This window comes from Dipteris shenzhenensis, chromosome 18 (genome assembly GCF_047967505.1).
Source record: "Dipteris shenzhenensis isolate YYH24624 ecotype China chromosome 18, Dip_SZ_1.0, whole genome shotgun sequence".
Taxonomy (NCBI): Eukaryota; Viridiplantae; Streptophyta; class Polypodiopsida; order Gleicheniales; family Dipteridaceae; genus Dipteris; species Dipteris shenzhenensis.
In genome coordinates this window covers 20,902,828-20,924,072 of record NC_141613.1, presented here as the reverse complement: position 1 = coordinate 20,924,072, position 21,245 = coordinate 20,902,828, and the positions used below count along the sequence as shown (strand labels likewise).

The following is a 21,245-nucleotide window of genomic DNA, read 5'->3' as shown; positions in this document are numbered from 1 at the left end:
AATTAGTGTGGTCTGGGTACACTATATTAGTCTGATGCATTTCCTCGCTTGCAACAAACATATTACCATGTTCATTTACAAAATGACTGTGACTAGAATGTCCATCACGATGATTTCCTCTGCCTCGGGAATTCCCTCAATTACTACTAGATTGACTGCCTTGGTCGTACTACTTCTTGCGGCAATCTCTTTCATAGTGTCCAAACTTGTGACAATAGTTGCACTGAATGTTTGACACGTTGGTGGATACATTCCCTCATCCTTGAAATCTTCCTCGGTTGGAATGATTTCCTGTTGTCGAGGATGATGCTGATGCTGATGATGTTGACTTTGATTTTGTTGCTGATGATGACCACTTTTCTGATATGATCTACCTCTGCCTCTGCTTTTGTCTGAAGCTGTGAATGCTTGATCATTAGAATGACCTTTACGTGCTTGAATTTTCTGAGTCCCGAGTTCTTCACAACGTAGGATTGTCTTCCAGTGTCGGAATTTGCCATTGAATGGCAATACTCTAGACTAGATTCTCGTATCCCTCTCCTAGTCCATTCAGAATGACTTGGACCATCTCTGTGGGGTCCATAGTCTCTCCTGTTGCTGCAAGTTGATTGTTGTAGTCTTTTATGCAGAGCACATAAGCATGACCAATTTCACTACTATTGCAAAAACTCTGGTTGATTTGGTTTCTCAAGGTGAGAATCCTGGATGTGCTCTTGGACTCATAGAGAGCTGCGAACATATCCCATGCTTCTTTCGATGTCTTGATTGTGTTGATCTGTCCTAACATGACATCTTGCACATTCTGCTTGATCAGATGATAGGCATACTTGTCTTTCTTATCCCATTCTACCTGAGCTCGAGAAATGGCAGGATCTGCTACTAGTGCGAAAACTATTTGTGTAGTTCTAGATCCCATTGTAGATCCCGTTGCTGGTGATGTGACAATAGATGCAATAGAGCTACTGGTGGCTGGATCATCCAATGGTCTAGGTGTAGACCCATCGACATACTCCCATTTGTCCTAAAGTACAAGAATGGTCTCCATTCGGTATTTCCATGTACTATAATTGGAGTTGTCTAACTTAGCAGATGCCTCTAGATTGAGGTTGCTAGTCGTAGACATGGTGCAAGAAATGTACTCAAAAGTGTCGTGAAAATCTCTATATGAATCAACTGCAAATACAATGACTGTGCCAAGTGAAATCTCTGAACTGTCGGTGAAGATAAAACTGCAATATATAAAATCTAATCTGTATTACAAGGCTTGTGGCAATGATGTCGGGAATAGCCAAGAGGCTTTACAAGGCTAAAATGATGTGCACATCGCCGTGAGATAGCCAAATATGCTTTACAATGGTGGCATGTGTGTGTGAAATCAAGTGCTATCTGCCCACTGAAACAATTTGCAATGCCTCTATACTCTCTAAAGTCTGCTCACTGAACTAATGAACATAAGGTTTCAGGGAATGTAATGATGTGAAACCGTATGTGAGTGTATGGACTGACTTCGAGTAGGTACTAGTCAGGAATTTCGGGCATGGCTTAGATTGGCAACTTGGGGAAATTCAAAGTGTCCCCTCTATGGTGATCTAGTGTACTCTGATCTAGATCTATACCAACCATCGATCGATGAAAGAACAACAAATAATTCCTTTTCTTTTGTTCTTTTTAAGTGCTGGGTCAGATGCATCGATGTAGAGGCAAATGTGCATGAAGGAAGTGGTTTTGTCAGTGAGGCTCAAATGTGAGTGTAACTTGTGCCAAAATGTGTGCATGATGTGACGAGCACATAGAGCACAAAAAAATGAGCGACTTTCCTTTTTGGAGCACCCTCAAATTCTTCTTGGATCAAGAGATACGACTTGATCTAGGTGGAGGGGCAAAAGGAGTGCAAATGTGCTCAATGATGATGTGTCACTGTGGGTTACATGTAGTGATGATGTGGTACTGTGCCTAGCAAGAGGTGTGCCAGTGGAGCCTTGTGCTGAGGTGGCAAGAGTGGTCACATGCAGTGACTGTGGAGAGGTAACTGTGCCTGCAGGGGTCAATGCTGACTAGACAACTGAGGTGACATTGCTAAGGTGGCACAAATGATGATGTCAGTAGATGACATGGCACTGATGATGTGGCAGTAGTGACATGGCACTAATGACATGGCATTGATGATGTGGTAATGATGATGTGGCTATGTTAACGTGGCAATGCTGACATGGCAGCGATGACATGGTTGAAGAGTTGGCAAGGTGATGTGGCCAGATGATGTGGCTATGATGACGTGGTAGTCGGTGATGATGTGGCAACAAGATAGGGTTTGCTGACATGGAACAAGGATAGGGGTGACATGTGGCACGAGGATAAGATGATGTGGCTTGATGGAATCTTCGAGATTTTGTCATCTTCTCTGATGATGGTTGACGAAAATTGATGGAAATAGAAAGAAAATGGCATTCGAAGTTGCTGCAGTCGTGAGTCATACAGTTTGTTGTGAGGAGAGGCTCGTGACTCGAAGGTAGCTCATTGTGAGGTTGTTGTGAGCTGGCATCGAATGGGTCACTGCCATGAGGAGTCAATGCAGGAGTCGAATGGTGCTGAGTGTTGTAGGTCATTGTTGGTAGATCGCATTGAAGCAGGCATTGTAGTTCATTGGAGGAGCTGAGGACCTCGTTGTAGTTTGAAGGTGATGTTGGAAGCATTGTAGTTGATGTTGATGCATTCCATGAGCATGGAGGCGCTAGAGCCTGCTATCCAGAACGTCCATTGAAGAGGCTAGGCTTTGGAGCTACATAGTCGGCTTGTAGGAGCTGTTGTGGGAGCCGAGGAGATTGCAAGGGAGTCACAAATGTTCAAGGTGTGGAGCATCTGCTATTGTTCGTAGATGAAGGTGGTTGCCGTTATGAAGACAGCTAGTTGTATGAAGCCTGTTTTGATCGCTATTGACTAGCTTGCTTGCTATGAGCTGGAGGAGCCTTGTTGCGAGAGCTATAGCCCGTGGCTATTGGGGGAAATACTAGGCACAAGATCTGGCTATCCATACAACATAGCAGCCTCCCAACAATGAGACAAGGGCATCGTTTTGGAGCCTTGCATGAGTGAGTTGTTGAGTCACCTTCGTTGAAGGAGTCTCCTACAGTCCGTTGTGGCTAGGGAGCCATGAACTATTGTTTGCTAGGTTGATGGAAAGCCGGCTAGAGTCAATGCTACAGTTCCTTGTAGCTTGGAGACGGTGCTCCCTTGTTGGAGCTATTGAAGCCAAGAGTTGAAGAGGCTTGAAGAAGCCTTTGCCTCATAGGAAGCAAGTAGTACCCTTATCTCTCTCTCAATGGAATATTTGAAGCAAGAAATCTCTCAATCTCTCATGGACACAATTCTCTCACCAATGGACGAAATTTTCTCAAATGGACGGAAATTTCTCTCACGGAAGAGAAAACTCGATCTCAATCTCTCAATCTCTTTCAAGCTCTCAAGAATCGCAATGCCTCAGTAGAAGGCAAGGGTGCTCTGATACCATGACAAAATATGAAGAGGGGAGAGGAGAAGAGTGGAGATGAGGAGCGAGGGCACAGCTAGAGAGCACACCACAAATGTGTAATTGTACACTAGATTCAGTTGAGAAAATAGAATATATACAAACCCATTTAGGGTTAGGGTTAGGGGATCTAACCCTTTCCTTTATAGCACTCTATAAGGTTAGTGCTATGTACATATGATCACATGATGCTGAGCGTGAACTCTCAACACCACGTCCATATTGACGCTTCCAACTTTGCTATCGGGTGTGTGCTAGCCCAACTAGGGGAGCATAACCTGGACTACCCACTGTACTTTGTGAGTCACCAATTAAATGAGGCTGAGGTTAACTACACAACAACTGAGAGAGACGATCTAGCCATGGTTTATGCAGTCAAGAACTTCAGGCACTAGCTAGCAAGTTCGTCTTCTTCGAGGACCACCAAGCATTGGTATACTTGGTCAACAAGCCATGCATGACCCATGCACGACTGGATGCATCACTAGGTGGATGCTAATCCTCTTGGAATTTGACTTCACAGTCGTGGTACGTAAAGGGAAAACCCATGTCCTAGACCACCTGTCGAAAATCCTGAGTGATGAAGCCCCAACAGGAGTCAAAGATGACCTTCCTGACGCTTCTCTCTTCTTCCTTGACATCATACCTGAATGGGACGCTGAGATCAGCACTACCTAGCCAATGGCCTACCCCTTGGCCAAGCTCTTAAGAAGTAATCATGTTAGATATCCGATCATTGCCAAAAGCAAAATTATCCCCTTGAGTACAAATGCATCCAGTGTTCAAGCATACACGTCATCACCCAACATGAAAGACTCCAATATGATTTCCTACTTTCATGGTCCTCAAGTATGTTGACAAGCCTGAATCACACAAGGGTTCCCGAAGGGATGTGTGTGTGTGTGTTTAGATTTAATAATCCCATCAATAAATGAACCATACAATTAATTTGATCATTTGGATTGTTATAAAAATATGCATATGAGAAAAAAATATAAATTCTTTAAGAAAACTGAATTGAAATAACTTTTGACAAAATTGCAATTGAAAAAATTGGTAAGGAAAACAAGAGGAATGGCAATAGAATTCTTCTTTATATTGATCTAGGTTCCAAGGTCAAGGTCTACTTACCTACCACCAGCCAAGAAAAACTAAGTGTTAGAACATCATAGATTCAATTGGGTAGCCAAGTAATTCCTATATTCCTTGGCATGTTATTGCTTTACCTAGGAACAAAGACATCCATCTAGATTCACAAATATCAAAATTATGCAAATACCATGTTAATTGTACAATCAGTGTCACAAATCCATCATTAGTCTACTATCAAAGTGTGTGATGTAATAAGGGGGGTAGTCCACACCCTTAAAAGAAAGAAAAAAATGAAGTGGGGGATACTCCAGTACTCCCTTAGATTAGTCACTCTCAACTTTTTATTTTATAAACCAAAGAGGAATTAAACTGACTAGGTCTACAACAAATGATAAAAATTGATACTAGAGTCCCCAAGGGATGAATCACCATTTTAATAGAATAGAATGTAATTGTGGGGGGTAGTCCACACCAAAGTGACATCTTTAAACAATGAAAGCGGTTGTAATGAAAACATGCGTAGTATACAGACAATGAAATTCAAGGATAAGGCATAATTGCATGGAGTCTCTTCAACTAGGCTAAACTTTAAATGACTAAACTTTAAATGAAGATATAAATTACTAAAATTTAAATGAATATATAATTGATAATATTTGCATTAACTAAAGTTTATATAAATGACAAATTTTGCAAAAAATTAAGAAAGGATAAAGGACAAAGAAAAAACTTAGGAAGGGACAAGAAGGTTAAATAAGGGCACCTTACAATAATTTTCTTTAATAAAGAATAAAATATTATTTAAGGATGCTTCTTTCCAATAAATGATTGAAGGGCTATTTAAGGATGCAATAAATGATTGAACCAATAACTTGCACATAGGAAAAAATAACAAAGAAATCATAAGGGAACAACTCGGGGAATGCACTACTTAGAAACCCTATGTATCACGTGCGTTCAATGGGTATTTAAAACCCCCTCAACTAAAATTTTTTACTCAATAAAAACACCCCTCTTTACTTATGAACTAAGTGATTTTTTTCTAAAGTTGAATTAAGAACCCCTCCTATTATTGTAAACCTATTTAAATTTTCCAAAAAGTTACATTAAAATACCCCTCCTTTTGAATGCACTTTGTACACAAAAATTTTATGAGGTGAACTCCTCGAGAGGAACAAGCAAAGCACTTAAGCCATGAAGTGATTAATTAGACAATTTAATCCACTCAATAATTTAAAAATGGAAGTAAGTGCCAATATGGAAGGCAATCTACTCAACAATTAAAACAAGTTTTAATTAAGCTATATATAAAGGTAAATAAATAGAGAATACGCAAGTAAGCTATATATAAAGGTAAATAAATAGAAAAAGAGAGAGAGCTTTCTAAAAAGAGCCTTCTATATATAAAAAGAAAAGGGGAGGAAATTAATTATATCAAACCATGCAATTAAAACAGTGTACATCTATTTCAGGTACATAATATTGGTATTCGTTTTAAGATTTCCTAAAAAATTCATTAAAATTATAACTTTTTTCCAAACATATATATTTTGCATAGTCAAAAACTAAAACTTACAGAATTCATACATTTTTCAGATATCATGCCTATAAATTAAAAGGGCCTCCCCTATATCACAAAATATCTTTCGATTTTCTATATTCTCAAAGTCTTAAAGATTTTACCTTCCCGTGCCCTTTGTATTTTTATCAAAAAATAACTTTTATTATCTTAACTTGTTGCACATGATAGCATGTTCTACTCATTATGGTTCAAATGAGACTTTTCACCACTTTTTAAATCACATATAAAAAGAATGGAAAACTTTTATTGGAGTGAGCGAAAACCTTTAAATTATTTGAGGAAAAAAAGTAAAGTTTTTGTAGATTCATATTTTGGTACTTTTGACATTAGAAATGACGTTAGAAGGCCCTAAAACCCTAAAAACGAATGCAAACATAGATACCTTCCGATGATGTTTTGAAAATCCCAGATAGGAAAGCATGCACTCGGCTCTCAATCAATGATATCATCAACCTGGCGTGCGTTTGGTCGATGATATCATCGACCAAACACATGCCGTGCTCCAGGTCGATGATATCATCGACCTAACACATGGGTGCATGCTTTTTTCTTTGGGTTTTTCAAAAAATCATCAAAAGGTACCCATGTTTGCAATTGTTTTTAGGGTTTTGGGGCATTCCAAGCTCATTTATGATGTTAAAAGTACCAAAATATGTATCTACAAAAAGTTTAATTTTTTTTGCAAATAATTTAGAGCTTCCAAAAATTTTGGATCACTCACTCAATGATATCATGTGCCAGGTCGATGATATCATCGACCTAGCACATGGGCACATGCTTTTCTCTCTGGGTTTTTTCAAAAAATCATCAGAAGGTACCCATGTTTGTAGTCGCTTTTAGGGTTTTGGGGACTTCCAAGCTCATTTTTGATGTTAAAAGTACCAAAATATGTATCTACAAAAAGTTTAATTTTTTGCAAATAATTTAGAGCTTTCAAAGGTTTTGGATCACTCAGTCAATGATATCATTGACCAAGCATATAGCTTGGTTGCATAAAGCAAGCAAGGTAGAGCTTGGTAGATGATATCATTGACTGAGCGATTGAGTTAGATATTTTGGTATACGCATTTCAATTGAGACAAGCAGGGCAATTGCCAAAGGTGACACAATACATAACATTATCTCGAAAGATTCCAAAGACATTAATTGGATGCAGTGCACAAGTTAAAGCCAAGACACACCATGCAAGAAAGAGGGTGGCATCTCAACTTGGCTAGGTTAACTTAGAGAATGTTCTAGTGGATAGTTTGGAGGAGGAAGGCTCTTACAACTTTTACCCCACAAAGCTTTAGCTCTAGTGCATTTGAAGGTATAGGATCTGAGGATGAGTATTATTCTTTGTAGAATCAATGGCATGTATATTTGTGAAGCAATGTAATTTCTAGCATATTAGAAATTTGAAATATGTCATGCCATGGCTCTTTTATTTGCATTGAATGCATAGGTCCATATTGTAATGGTTTTGAGACATTATTGTATTTTATGTGGATTTTCTATTCTAAGTAAAGGTTTTCATGCCTATTTTCTAAAAAACCCTTGTTGAAATTTTCTCAAAAAAAGATGGTTTTTATGTCTTTTGTCAAAAGACATTGTGCAAAATGGCCATCTTTTTATAAAATATGTAAAATTCACATGAAAAGAAGGGAATCTTTGAAAGATTTTCCTAGAGTTCTCATTTTGAGGTTACAGTTCTTGAAATAGATGTTACACTATTTTAATTGATAAATTAGAGGAAATGCATAAGCTAAAAATAAATAAATAAATAAATTGAATGAATGATTTTCATTGAATAAAGTACTAGCAAAACTATAAATAATATATATAAATATTTATATTTATATGTATTTATATATTTATATATATACTAAAAGAAATTAAACTATATAAGCTTTATCCTATGAATATCTATAGAGCACTCTAAAGTGTAAAAGGTAGAGATGGTTTCCGAACTTGCTATGCCATGGACTAAAAGCACAACCGATCTACCACCTGGTAGCCATGCAAAGTGGACTAGAAGTGCAACCGACTGATCACCTAGTAGCCATGCCAAGTGAGTATAAATTCATGTGCATTACCACAAGCAAAACTCCACGTCTCTGTAAGGTCATTTGACCATCACAATTAGCTATTCTATGTATGCATAATTAGAAGCAACTGTTAGCGGGATGAATAGACCGAACAAAGCAATGAAGTGTTAGCTCAGACGAATGCTTCTCAAGGCATATGTACGCGATACTGCTTATAAGATAGCAGAGACGAGCCATTAAGATGGGAGTTGAGAATACGTGAACGGTTGAGACACTCATTTTATGTCTAGGTTGAACATAAGGGACAATTACCTTAGCGAGATAGGGAAGCCACACTCTAGCAATGATACTGAGGGTCCTTGCTGACCATGCACTCGTTGAGACCAATGCAAGAGTTATCCTTTGAACATGGAAATCTCCCACGAAGAGAGAATGATCCAAGTGAGAATGTATTCTCACTCTTCTTCCTCCTCCCTCCATAGCTCTCCCACTCATGGGTTAAGGTAGTATTAAAAATAGGGAGGGGGACCTCAAGGGGGACACTTGCCTCATGCTATAAGTATGCACAAATCCCTTCAGTTGGAATTTACAAGCATCCGGTTCAAGGATAAATGAGACTACTGATTAAATTGAAAGTCATGGGTGGTTAATTAATTATTAGTGAACCATAAACAAAAGAATTAAAAAGAGAGAGCATTAAATCACTTATTAACATTTAATTATGGAATTATTCACAAATCATAGTATAGAGTGAGTGTAAAAATATGTAGGAAAAAATAAATAAATAAGATGTAAAAAATGTAAGCCTCTGTGTGTATTGTTTGGGGGGTTGTTTACCATAGCATTCTAAGTGAGGATTGTGTGTGTATGTGTGTGTGTGTGTGTGTGTGTGTGTGTGTGTTTAGATTTAAAAATCCCATCAATAAATGAACCATACAATTAATTCAATCTATTGGATAAAAAAGCACTGGTTGGAAATTATAAATAAAACTAAATTGAGGTTCCTTTTGACAATCTACAATCCAAAACTTTTATAAAAAAGAAAATTGGCGAGCTGGCAAAATAGTTTTTCTTTATAACGAGTTTGCTGATTTGAATTAGTACAAATGTTGAATCCGTCAGGTAGTCCACGTTTGGAGGTCAGGGTCCACTTACTTGCCACCATCCAAACCAACCATTTGTTAGAACAATATAGCTGAATTTGGGTAGACAGGTAATGCTTGTATTCCCTGGCTTGTTATTGCTTTACTTAAGAACTTGACCTAACCTTTCGGATTCTATAAGAGAAATCAATTAACTAGCACATTTTAGCTGAGTTAAGAATGATAAAAAGGGTTCTTTAATTGTTCATAGAGAGGAGAATCACATAAAAATAGCTTTGAATAATTAAGTAAAGTGTACAAAAATTGCATGAATGGGAAATTTTTAAGAAATGAAAAGTTAATGTAAAACTAGATAAAAATAAAACCTAGAACTCCCAAGCCCAACAAAAAAGGACATATATGTTCAACACACTTATAATTAACAAGTATATAAAAATGTAACTAAAAATAATGATTAGAAAATTCAAGAAAAACAATTAACGGAAATAAAGAACAGAGAAGGAAATAAGAAGTGAAAATAGATACCTTAAAAAAATTAAATAGATTAAAAAAATAGTAAGTCAACTGTATAATTGACTAGGTTTAAGAGCAAAGCCAGCAGACAAGGTCGTATCGTGCCATGCAGTCAAAACGATCACATTGACCTCTAGCAATTATAGACAGTAAGGAGGATGAGCAGTTGTGTAATGAGCTAGCACCCAGCCGAGAAGTAGAAGTAGCCATGAACCCGAGAAACATTCTACGAAAAATGCCGCCATGACATTTATCTTAGTTTTCATCAGAGCCAAGCTTTTGTTGGAGGAGGAGGTAGAAGTCATCAGCGCACTAGAGGGAAAGGTTGAAGAAAATGTTTAGATACCTAAAATGGTCGAGGGATCAAATTCAATGTAGAGGCATCTGTGTCACGCTAGGAAATACCAAGAGGCACTAGACGGACGAAAACTTCTCAAAAGCAAATGAGAAGAAGGTTCAGCTTTTTACAACCAACGCAAGAAGGCAGTGAAGCAAAGTAAAGGGGAGGTAAAGGGCGTGCTACAAACTAGAAGCTCACAGAGTCTATGAAAGCCATTGAGCAATGGCAAAGAGGTAAGGGACAGTAGCTGGTAAAAGCGCAAGACAAAGAAGAGTGTGGACAAGCACCTGAGTATCAAGGTTGGTCAAGCGATGAAAATGCTAACGCACACAAGAAGGTCCATCACAGCAAGTGGTCAAGGCACCGACTTACGAGAAGATGAAGAGAAGGCCAAGTACTATGAAGAAAAGCAAGTTTGAATAGAAGTCATAGGAGCTACGAACAAAGGTGTTGTAAGAGAAAAACCCAATCAATATGCCGTAATACCCATGCATGGGAGAGGGTTGCTACAAGAAAGGAAGTGGGGGTGGTGGAGAAAGTGGGGCAGTGGCCTATCGGGCAGCTCTATATAGGGTTTGTTAGGTAGGTGGTTGGATAGCTAGTTAAGTAGAGAAAATAATCTATACGTGTATGAGAGTAGAGGGGGGGACAACCAATTTTTATTAAATATAAAGAAACAAAATCAAAAGATAGTGGGATTCTTGTAATTAAAGCATCTCGTTGTATAATATAACTCTTATGAAAAAAAAAAATATGTATATAAATGTAGCTTGTATCAGGTTAGAATAAATTGACAACCATTAACTTAATTTACAGAATCCACCATTAATTAAAATGAATATAATATAAGGTTACATACTAGGGCAGACAAGATTTAAGAATGTAGAGAAAAAACGAGATTAAGAAGAACATAATAGTTCAAGTGCAAGAAAAAAAAGAGAACAAATGAAATTAATTGTGAGTGAGTAAGAGCATTGCGTATCTTATGTGTGTGTAAGTGAGAGGGTAAGCATTACACATTCCATTGCAAAGAAAAGGTAGCAATGACAAAAAGCAAGGGCGAAGCGAGCTATGGTAGATCAGGAAAATGTCGTATCTGACATGGACAAGTGGGGAAAAGGGATTAAGAGGGGTGGGAATGAAGAGGGGGACTATGGCACAAGGGGGAAGGAAGAGGGGGAAGAGGAGTATGTACATGATGGGAGGTGGAATGTAGAGATGGAGACATCAAGGGAAGAGAGTCATGCTTTATTTGAAAGGAAGGATGGAGGGAAATCAAAGTACTAGCTAGGTGGCTTTACAAAGAATGAGTGTGTTACATCAAGGAATAGCCCCCTCCTTTTATAGCCAAGAGAGGGGGTCTCTCCCAATCAATGCATCCTCCCACATGCATGTGTGTGGAAAAGTCTCCCATGTGGGCTAGGTGGGTACGCACTCTCAATTGTGTGTGACAACCCTTTGCCTCATTTTTCCTCCTAAATCAAATCCCATATCCCAAGTCTAAGATACTCCCTTGGTCTCCTCCCAATTTTATAATACATTCAAACCTCTAGGAGGACAAGTGGAGGGTTGGCACAAAAAGTCTTGCCACCTCATCCTACTTTCCCCATTATTTAACTTGCATTCTTGGACTATCTACACCCCCCCCCACATGGGCCTATCCTACATGGAGGGAATAATCCAATATAATATCCATCTTCACCTATTTTATATTACTTCTCCCATGGTCCTTGGGCCATGTCTCACTAAATGCAGGCATGGGACTGCCTAGCTAGAGGGGTGGCACATGGAGGAACCATGCCACCTTTCCATTTTATAATATAACTACCATGGATTATGTACAACACACCTTATGGGTCCTCTTACGTGGAAGGGTGGCACATGGTCATGCCCTGCCAAACAACCCAATGCCCTATGCACACCATATTTTATTATATTATTACCACACATACAAATACACACATATATTTATGCTTTTTACTTTGGTCAAATTTATCCATAACGGTTCCCCCCCCCAGGCAGGGAATGCACAACATTTCCATGCCTGGGAACATCACGAACAAAGAAGGGCTTGAGATAACGCTTGTTGATCACCTTCTTGTCATATGGCTCATGCAGCTCCTATACTTGTACAGACCCATTGCTACGTTCCTTGATGACTTTGTATGGACCGGTCCACAGTGGGAGGAACTTTTTATCCATTTGGTGGTCCAATCTGTTATCAAAGCATAGCACAACACCCCCCTCAGCAAAGTGTCTTTCCCATCCCTTGCGAATCTTAGCATCCAAGTGGGCCTTTTGTCGGTTCTTTTGGATCTCTGTTTGATGTAGGGCAAGGTGTCGGGTTTCATCTAACTTCTCAAGTTGTACCAACCTAGCCTCTACATGTTCATCTTCTATCATCCTCTGCTCTTGTGCCAATCTCAAGGCCGGAATTTCTATTTCTAGTGGTAAAACGGCCTCCGTACCATACACCAACTCAAAACGAGTGTGACCTGTAGACGTTTTATGAGTGCACAGTTGCAAAATTTCTCTTTGATCAAATTTGTTCATGCTTTGGTTGTCCTTTGGAAATTCTTACTGATGGAGGAACCTCTTTTAGAAATGAACTAATTGAAGATGTGGTGCATAAGCTAAAGATAAATCATAGCATGTCGACACCATACTATCCCCAATGTAATGGCTTGGTTGAGAAAACAAAAGGATTGTTGTGCAATTCAATGGGAAAGCTTGTAGACACCAAGGAAAGGCATTGGGATAGGCACTTGGTAGAATTTTTATGGGCTTACAAAACCACACACAAGCTAGCTATTGGGTTTACACCATTCCAACTAGTGTATGGAATAGAAGCCATTTTACCCATTGAATTGGAGATACATATTCTTCGCACAACTGTTGCAAGAAAAGGAGGACAGGAGGATGCCTATGCTCAATGCTTGGTACAGCTAGAAGACTTGGATGAATGCAAATTATAGGCCTTACAATACTTGGACGCTTCTCAAAAAAGGTGCAAGGCCCGTTTTGACGCCAAATTACGGAAGAAGAAAGATATTGCAGAAGGAGATTTGGTCATGAGATTTGATAGCCGTCTGGACAAGCTGCTAGACAAAAAGTTTATCGACCGATGGGAGGGACCATATCAAGTTAAAAAGAAGTTCACAAATGGTACCTATTAGCTTGAGGATGTGGATGGCATGGTGATACCCGGACGCACCAATGAGTATCGGCTTAAATTCTTCTATGCTCGACCACCTTGAGGGCCAGCAGAGCCTCTCTATCACTAGAGAGGATTTGCTGGGTGGGGAAAGACGTGACACCAAAAATTGAAATTTTTTATTTGGCATTGGTATTGTTTTCTTCTATGTTTGATAAGAGTTTGAGTATCAAGTGATAGCCTAGCGACTCTCACTTATTTCTATTTTCTAAGATATTGTATGGGATTGAGAGGATGAGTGGAATGGATCATTGTAAATACCATGTGTATGAATGATAAATACCTTGGTTTGGGGTGAGAGTTATTTGTGTATGGGATATCATGGGGTTTTAGAAAATAGGAAGAGTGAGTCATATAAAGAGGTGGGCTCATGTCCATGTGTTCCAATAATATAAGAGAGATCACATGCCAAGCATGTGGAAGGCATGTGGAGGAGTGTCATCAAGAGGAATCCTTCTAGAATTCCTATGTGGAATAAGGAGGATGTGGACATATGGAAAAGAGAGTGTCCCTATGGGCTCCATGTGGGGAGACTCTTGACTTTCTCAATATTTTAAGAGTCTTGAGCATCTTTTGATGGGACAAATGGAAAGAGTACCCAAAAAGGGCATGGATGGTGACATACGGGCTCATGTGATTGATGGGGAAAGGAATCTATACGCAGCAATTGTAAATGGGTGAAGGAGGGTGACAAAATCTCTATAAAAGGAGCCTTCCTCTCCCTTGTTCGTCATATCTTCCACCATCAGGCCTCATGTTACTGTAGCTCTAGTCTCCTCAAGCCTCTTCCATGAGCCTTCTCTCCCTCTTGTAGATATTCTGTTATGTAGACTCTTGAGTCCATCTCTCTCTAGTTTATTCTCTCTCTATGACTAGTCTTGGAGCTTCCGCTCCCTCTTGTATGTATGAAACCTCTTCTTCTCCCTTGTGTTTGTAGTATTTTGAGTTGCATGGGAGTGGAGTCTCAATCTATTGGTAATGAAGGTCACTTCAGGTTCTCTCTCTTGAGTGTCTCTTTCCTTTTTCCATAGTTTTCTCTTCCAAAGTGCTCAAAAGTGTTGTCTATTCATCCACTCATTGCGCATACATGGTTTATCTATTTCCCAAGCCACAAAGAAAGCTCTTCCTTACCTCCTAGGCAACCTCTATGGGACTTGGATCGTTGATGAAGTCTAAGCATGAAGGTAGTATTCTCCCAAGTCAGCACTAGTAGAAGGAGTAGGTGTTTTCCATGACAGTTTGACCCCTGTCAGTATTTTGCTCATAACTTTTTGCTCCATCATCCGATTTGGACAAAACTTATATCAGCGCAAAGCTCTCTTCAAGGAGCATCATCGTATATCTTTAGTTATTGTATTAGATTTTAGAACAAAAATCTATGACTCTCTGTGTCTGACTATTTTTTCAAGATAGTTTTTACCCCCGTCCAATAAACTGCCCATATCTTTCTGACTACTTCTCTGTTTCTTATGAAACTTATATTAGAGCAAAGACCATTTCAAGGTGCATGTGAATATGTGTTTGAATATTTTATATCATGTCTCTACTGAAAGTTATGGGTCTCTGTGTCTTATGACAGTTTGGAGAGTGTTTTGAGCTAAGTGTAAAGGTGTCTGTGAAGGAGGTGCAATGTTTTCTTGGAACCTACCCATCTGACCTAATCATCCCCTTCAAACTCCTAGATATATATCAATTCATGTCATGTTGAGCCACAAGATCTTCTTTCAAGAATGTATTGCTCTTGTGTTTGGCACAGACCAGCTTGCCGAGATTATGGCCTCCATTGATCCTTTCCTTCTCCTTATGCTTGAGTACAACATCACTTGGGATGTTACCATCTTCATTCTCATCTAAGGGAGGACATTATGGTGTGGTATCCTTCTATAAAATCTTCTTTTTAATGTCCCTTTCCCAATGATGAATATCTCTGTCCCAGTTCGAAAGCAGTAGGAAGTGAAGAGGTGCATGATGTTTATTACCCCCAACTTCATGTCACAGTGCCATCTCACAAAGGATCACTTAAGGTGTGCCACAGTTGTGATTGTGATAATAGTGGATGATCAGATGGTGGTTAGTCCTTATTTGCCCATTAGTAGTAGGAAACACTTTATTGTAGTTCTATATTATTTAAGAGTTTAAGCAGGGATGCACTTTCTCTATATGACTATTGTATAATTTTCCTATGAATTATCATGCATTACATAGATTGAATGATATGTTTGCATGCAATTATTGGAGTGGATCATTGCGTGTTGTTTTAGATAAAATTCTACATGGTTACCTAAACAAGAAGGAGAAGATATGTTGTTTAGAAAGATCCTTTTAATCATTGTGTGATGTAAGAGATAAAATGTACGTGATATACCTTCCTCCATGTTGTAAATGATGACCTAGTGCTTGTGTTTTATGATGCATTTAGGCCATACACCTCCAATATTTAGTGTATATATTGAACTAATCTTTGAGAAGTTGAATATACAACAAATGAGTAACTAGTGGACTCATTATTAGATAGAAGGAACTTGGAGCATCATCCACCATGCATTTTCAATAAGCAAGGGATCCACTAGTTTTACAAAATGTATTTTGATCCTTTTGTGTCCTTTTGTGTCCTCTATGTGGCCTATGAATGGAGATGGGATGCGGTATTGTACCTAGGTTACAGGTAGTATTTGTAGTCCTTGAACAATTTCACAAGATAACAGCTTGTAAACTACGTCCTCTGCCTTGGTCTGATAAACATGTCATGTGCCTCAGAAGCAATCAGCTCCACTATCAGGGATGTCACCCATCCAAGCTACACCCTACGAGGGAGAGCCAAAGTTGATAGCCTCTAGAGAAGTAGTGCACGGAACCTACCAAGGAGAGGATTGAGCTGAGCTCAGGACTTGCTAGGGAGAGGATTCAGCTGAGCTAGAAGACCTGCATGGGAGACAAGGGAGATGAGGGAGATGATGTGCGAGGGATGAAGAAGTAGTTACAACTGAAGTAGTGGTATTATGAAATCTTATAAGCTTACGAGTGTCATGGGACACGTATGCAAAACGCCCAATCATAATTTACATGGTTGGTGGATATATGTCACAAGCAAGCACCTCTTGAAAAGTGCTAAAATTGGTCTTTTTTAGCACATGCTTTTAAGCACAAAAAGGGTACCGACCATACGTGCTACCACCCATCTTGTCATGTGTAGTGAAGGATGGGAGAAGTAGGGGAGAAAGAGGGCACACCTACTGCCATAGTCATGGCAGCTAGAGTCATGGTCCCTTGTGGCATTAGCTCCACTCCTATAGTGATATCCCAATTTGATCTCGCGGTTCACCACCAAGTGGTTCCCATCATCAAGAGAGGGTAATTTGACCCATCCAACTTGCCAATTTCCCTGAATTTTGGAATAGGATATCTTGTGTCCATAATAATGAATTGAAAGAGAGAGACATTTCGTATATCGACTTGAATCTGAGTTGCTATCCTTCTCATAATGGCACTGGTACTCTAGACATAGAAGCTGATTCCCCAAGTTTGAATCAAGCTTTCACAAGCCTCCTTGAATTCAAGTTTCCACCACTTGTGAACGTCCAAGGCTTTCTAACCATCTTAGTGAACATAATAGAGGGTATCCGTAGTGGAAGATTAAACCTAGAGTAGCGTTATAGAGCCCAAGAACTCACACAATGATTTATCCAAATCCCAAACTTCTTTCCTTAGTGTGTACTATTCATTGATATGCATACAAAAATTAGAAATGCTCAAAAGAGAGATGGAGAACAAGCAAAATATATTTTTTCCAATGTGGACATAGTACAAAATCTATGTCTAGTGTATCACCCACTATCAACCCACTATCAATGGAGTACTGACTCAATGTTGACCCTCTGTGGACCCTTGTATATACACAAATGGGCTCTCCTGATTCCTACCACCTTCACACATCACTCCTTTGTGCTCCCCTAGAGCTTGAGTTGGCCTCATAAGCGTGCCCTATAATCAGACCTTATCCAAGGGAGGCTATTCGTCAAAATGCAATATTAGTAATTTTGGGAAAATCCTAAGATTTTGGGAAAATGAAATGGGAAGAGAGAACCTGACATTCTCCCACTTTAAGATCCTTCCCTCATAGCCCTCTCATCTTTTTTGCCCATCTTCATCTTCATTCAAGCATATCAATTTCATTTATTTTGGGAATCTCTTGTTTTGTTAATAGTGGCTCTTTGGTTCTATTGGTTTAGAGAATGTATATATTATTTCGTTAATTTTGGGAATGATGCATGCCATCTTTATTTATTTCATTTATTTATTTTATTGAGATAATGTGTCACATGTTTCATTAATTTTGGGAATTGTCTATTTGTTCAATGTTGCATTATTATGATCCTACAAACATTAAAGTAGTTCTGACACAACAATTGCATTTCAAGACCATTCAATATACTTGTCATTTATCAAAAAACATACTTTCGAATCATACTTCTTTTCTCATTTCAGAATGCCAAAAGGTTCATGGTACCACAAGATCTTACACATTCTACTTAATTAGAAAAAGAAAGATAATAAACTTAATTTCTTATTTGAATAAACACAACATATCAAGATCATTGAATTATAGTTCAATCCAAGCTCTTCTTGACTACTTCATCGATCCATATTAGGCTTGCTTCTCCTTTCTCATGAGTAGTAACTAAAATTTTTACCTTCTTGGTCTCCTTTCTTTATTCAAGGAGAGAGAATATGGTCCAACAATATGAATTCCTCCCCTTCCATATGAAACAAACTTCATTCTAATTCATGGATTCAAGAAAACACGCAAATTGGGATTTTCCCAAAATCACTAACATGGTGTTTTAAAGCCAACAAGTTTTAATGCTATTAACTCCATGAGACCTTGGAATATATAGGGAAAATCGTTCTTGAAGTCGAAAAAAGTAGGAGATGCTACAATACCTATGCCTACAGGACATTTAGATATGCATTCAAACAAGTTAGCACAAAGGAAACTATGATTGGAAAGCCAATTGAGGAAGGTGAGTGTGTAGCTTTTATTCCAATAGCAAACACATTCACTGTATTGCAAGCACATTAAGCACATAAGGAATTCTAAAAAGTTGTAAAAAAGTGTGATGAGTAGCTCACAAAGCTAATGTAATTTTATTTGCTATCGTGAATACAACTCACAATTTTCTCCCAAAAAGAAAAAAAGTAAATGTCAAATGTTGGCTCAAGAGACCCCAAAGCCTTTAGATCATAGTGATACCATAAAGAAAACATGCCCTAGAATCCATCTGTGTAGTTAAATAAATCTGAATTGTATATGCACTTGATAACAAGCTCAATAAAGAGGGTACCATAAAGGAAGAACCTAGGCCTATAATTAAACAAACCTAAACAAAGATGGTATATGCAATTGCTAGTGATCTCGATAAAGATGGTATGTGCAGTTAAAGCTCATGGATTCATTCATGAAAGTGATGTCTACACATCATAAAATAGTGGTGTAAATAGTGCATAATGAAAAATGAAAGCTCAAATAAATGTACACATAATAGGGTGGCTATATGTATCAAATACTTCAAATATATGTATCAAATACATGTACACATAATCGTTCATGAGTATTGGACTCAAGTTTGGGAGAATCAGTGAGTCCCATGGTAAAGAGACCATCCTATAGTGATGAGTCCCTAGATACGTAAGCTTGGCAAAACTCCAAGTCCTAATGAAATTAACCAAATGTGAACAAGGTTGTGGCATTCTACAATCTCGTCTTATGATGTATGAAATTAAAAATGATATTGAAAAGTAAAACAATTGTATGAAGTTTGCAAGAATGCCACAATAGAGTGAAGTTCTCTAGTTCAAAGTACATGCTTCTTGTTACTTTAAGAAAAAGGGTTCAATTCTCCAAGGACTCGAGTGACAAATTGCGAGATAGTGATGCTCTTATGAATGCTTTCCCGAAAATGTATTACATCCTTGACAAGATGGTGATGCTCGTTTGAATGTTTTCAAAAATGTATGACATTCTTTACAAGATAAAGTGTATTCCAATGATATGAGAGAGACGATCGATCGATCAAATGTCGGTTATTCCAATGATATGAGAGAGAGAGAGAGAGAGAGAGAGAGAGAGATCGATCAAATGTCCGTTGTTGGGAATCGGCGCGCAGTGTCATCGTTTTTCATCACCAAGTTCAAGAACTCGATGATCCGGTTCCTGGGGATTGCTATCAAGCTCGATCCAACATGTATTGCTGCCGGAGCTTGAGTCTCGAAGAACTGCTACGGGACGAAACAAAGCCTTAGAAAATTACCGGCTGTAGATCTCGCCCTCCTGCTCCTGCAGGGTCTTCGTGGACGGAAAACCCAACGTCTATGAGTATTTCGCCCAACCATCTTCTGTATCGTCATCCAACGCGGCAACAAGGAGATCCTCCAGCAGCTCCTCGGCTTGTTGCATCAACGATGGACTCGACCTGATCATGACGACGCAGAACTCCTCCAAGTTCAGTGCTCCGCTGCCGTCCGTATCGCCCATTCGCACCATTTCCCGGAACTCGCCGTCGCTCATTCCATCCAGACCCAGATGTCGGGCGTTGCGCTTCAGCGTCTCGAAAGTGATGGTGCCTGTGCTGGGATCGGCAAGCAGGCGAAATCCCAGGGCGAGCTCTTCCATGAGGCCATCGTCGCCGAGCTTCTGCGCCATGAGAGGCAGAAAATCGTGGAACTGCAAGTTTTCCATTGGTGCAAAAACTAAATCGTTCGTTAGAGGGAAGGGAAGGAGGCAAGGAGAGAGGGGGGAAGATGAGGAAAACCCATGGAGGCTGTGGACTCTATTAAGATGAAGGGCGAGCGAAAGAGGAAAGAGGGTGGAAGCTCTCACGCCGACCGAGTAGTAGTGGAAGCTTTCTGGCTTCCAGATGGCAGTATGATAAGATGCATTAGGACCTTGTGGAGTAGCTTCCTCGTCGTTGCCAAAAGGTCGGCTCAACGTGTATCCCAACTTTCAAGCGGTCACTAGGAAGGTTCATAGTGAGTTGCCATAGCAAGATCTTGAGATTTTGGGACCGAGTGTTCTTTGCTTCATCAACTTTGGGTCCTTCAACGCTTCTTTTATTGGCCCTGCAAAGGGTCTTAGGGTAGTGTTGGTTTTTTGGGTTGGGTTAGTAAAAGTGGGGGTTTGTGAGTAGTCGGTCAAGTTGATCGGGTTAGTGGGGACTAGGGTTAGGTCTTAGGTTAATGATGTAGTTAGGAATGTTTGACCGAAATAGGAACCAACCTAGATCTTACTAAATTTGTTTGACTCAAATAGGAATGTTTGACCCAAATAGGAACCAACCCTGATCTTACTAAATTTGTTTTAGCAACTTCCTTTATTGGAAGTACTTAGTACCTACCCTCTTAGCCTTACACACCAAGCAGTAGAAGAGCAGGAGGAGCACCAGTAGTAGATGGTGAGTGATGAAGGCGAAGGTTCCAAGTAGGGCCAGAGTGGTATCGCCACCTTGTCTTTTCATAAATTGCCCCTTTTTCATAGGAAAAAGAAAGAAAACTAAGCCATCCCACCCTCTTCGAAGATTATGGGAAGAGGGACTTTCCCTCTCACATGAGCTCACCACCCTCTTTCCTACCCTTCCCAATAGCAGTGGGTCTTAAAAGATGATCATCATGTTTGGTAGCCAAGTGAAGACTTTCCAAAAGTTAGGCTCTCATGAACCCACATGTCATGATCAAAACCATTGGATTCATACTTAAACACTTCTTTTATCTTTAATAAAATTGCCCCTTTTTCAAAGGAAAAAGAAAAAAACTAAAACGTTCTCCATCCCACCCTCTTAGAAGATAATGGGAAGA

General features: G+C 39.2%; 1 pseudogene; it reads right to left on the bottom strand.

The window, feature by feature from the left end:
- Positions 1-19,292: 19,292 nt before the first annotated feature.
- Positions 19,293-20,342, bottom strand: LOC147890937 (calcium-binding protein KIC pseudogene; annotated as a pseudogene).
- Positions 20,343-21,245: the final 903 nt, after the last annotated feature.